The sequence below is a fragment of the Chionomys nivalis genome, chromosome 12 (genome assembly GCF_950005125.1).
Source record: "Chionomys nivalis chromosome 12, mChiNiv1.1, whole genome shotgun sequence".
Taxonomy (NCBI): domain Eukaryota; kingdom Metazoa; phylum Chordata; class Mammalia; order Rodentia; family Cricetidae; genus Chionomys; species Chionomys nivalis.
The window spans coordinates 55,133,649-55,136,114 of NC_080097.1; positions in this window are offsets into that span (position 1 = coordinate 55,133,649).

Here is a 2,466-nt window from a genome sequence, read left to right on the forward strand (position 1 = left end):
TCAAACTCTAGCCCACCTTTTCACGCCATGGCATTTACCTTACACTACTGCTGGGACTGTGGGAGGAGTAGAGAGCTGAAGAGCACTGGGGACAGGGCTCCCTCTGCCCTTAGAGTGCTATTTGCTGTTTCTCCTGCAGAGGACCCCATCTGATTCCAGGTACCTGAGTGGTAGTTCACAGCAATCCCTAACTCCAGTGCCCTCTTCTGACTTCCAGGGCACCAAGCACACACAGGTGTGGTACACATACTACATACAAGCAAAACACATAAAATATGTTGAGTAAATCTAATATTTAAAGAAGAGGAAGAGGGGAGTGTTGTACAGAAGTGGGGAAGAGGCTGGTGATGCAGGAAGGAGTGTTTTAGGCCGTGCATTCATTTCTTTCAGTGCTGCTGAGAATATGGAGGCTGAGGTTGTTAGGTTTGCCAAAGTTGATGTCAATCAATTTTAGACATGAAGTTTGGAACTGACTGAAGAAGAGCAGAGGGGAGGGAGTAGAGAGCAGGTTTAGGCAGCTCTTTGGAATTTTGCTAAAGACAGCTACTAAATGGGTAGGACTAGAAGGGAAAGACAAGATAGGCTCTTTTCAAGGTTAGCAGTGGGCTTGGGCTCTGCTTGTTTTGATCTTGGATTCTCAGATTGTACAAATTTTGTTTCCCTGAGCCTCACCCTCAGCCCTTCCCTACTATCCCTAGCTTGTCGCTTAGAATGGTGCTTCCAGCTCACCAAGCTATATACACCATGGTCTTCCCAGGGTGTTTTCCACTATTCTTTAAATGAGAGCCAAGATCTTTACTATGGCATAGGTGACTGCTCCCTGCAATGTGTGGCTTAGCCACACCAGTCTTCAGCTTCCTGCCTTGGGGCTTACAAATTGGCTGCTCTGCCTAAAATTTTCTGCCTACTCTGCTTCATTCTTTTCGGTCTTCCAGCAGTTGACAGCTATTGTTTGCCTCTTTTTCTACACCTAATGGATTGCCAGGCAGTGGTGGCACATGCCTTCAATCCCAGCACTCAGGAGGCAGAGACAGGTGGAGCTCTCTCTCAGTAAGTTCAAGGCCAGTCTGGTCTACAAAGCGAGTTTCAGGACAACCAGAGATAACACAGGAAACCCTGTCTTGAAAAAACAACAAAAAAGAACTTACAGCTCAACCAAGCAGCATTGCAATCTCTGACCCAGTGCTAGGTGGAATGTGCAGAGGCACACCTGGAGCCATCCAGGGTGAGTCTACCTGGACTTCCCATATAAATGGTCATAAACCTGTGTGCTAGGCTACTTGGAGTTTGTGATTGTAATCAATGAAGAGTAGTGGAGGGCTGGTCCCAGACCCCAGCCCAGCTGGTGGTGCATTATCTGTCACACTAAGTAGAACTTGTTCTGTATATGCAAGTGTAAACTCATGTTCATCTCCACGAGCTACTCACTGAATCCTTGCTTGTTAACTTATTGTCAGTTTCGACTCTAAATGCTATGTTTGTAATTCTATATAATTCTTACATGAGTTAGGTTCAATGGCATTTCAGAAGAGGAAACTGAGGCATTTCCCTCATATCCTGTTTTATACTGTTTGCAAAACTCTAATCTCTAAAATCTGGGATGTTCTCAGACATGTTCTCAGGTTATGTACTCTGACATGTCTACCTCTGTTGTAATATCTGCGGCAGGGCTGCGTCCCTGGCACCCGGCCGCCCGCATGGCTACCTTATGCCCCGAAATAATTACACCGGAATTGTATTCTTTTAATCACTGCCTGGCCCATTAGTTCCAGCCTCTTATTGGCTAGCTCTTACATATTGATCTAACCCATTTCTAATATTCTGTGTAGCACCATGAGCTGGCTTACCAGGGAAGATCTTAACCTGCGTCTGTCTGGAGTGGGAGAATCATGGCAACTGCCTGATTCGGCTTTCTCCCAGCATTCTGTTCTGTTTACTCCACCCACCTAAGGGTTGGCCTATCAAATGGGCCTAGGCAGTTTATTAATTAACCAATGAAAGCAACAGATTAATACAAGACCCACCTCCATCATACCTCCTTACCTTCAACTCTTGACTACGGGTGAAAGCCTGGGGTCTAACTCAGTGGCAGTGCTTGCCTGACATGAAGGACCTTGCATTGGAAGCCTAGCACCACAAAAACGCTGTGCACTGTGGCCCTTCTTGGAGATGGACAAACTCACACAATCTCCAGAATTGTATCGCATACTTTCAGCAATTATCTTTTTCATGTCTTTTCTTATGTTTTTTTAAGGATCTGTCTCTTTATATTTAAGTCACCTGTTGTCACTGCTGGAAAACTTGAGTGGAGCAAATCAGAAACAGCAGGGTTTTTTTCCCAGTTTCTGATTACTATCTAAAAGTTCCCCTCGTTCATTCCAATTATTTTAGTTGGGAACAACCAATAGCAGGACAGTCGGGTGTTCAAGGTCATCCTTAACTAGAGAGTTGCAGGACTACAGTAGA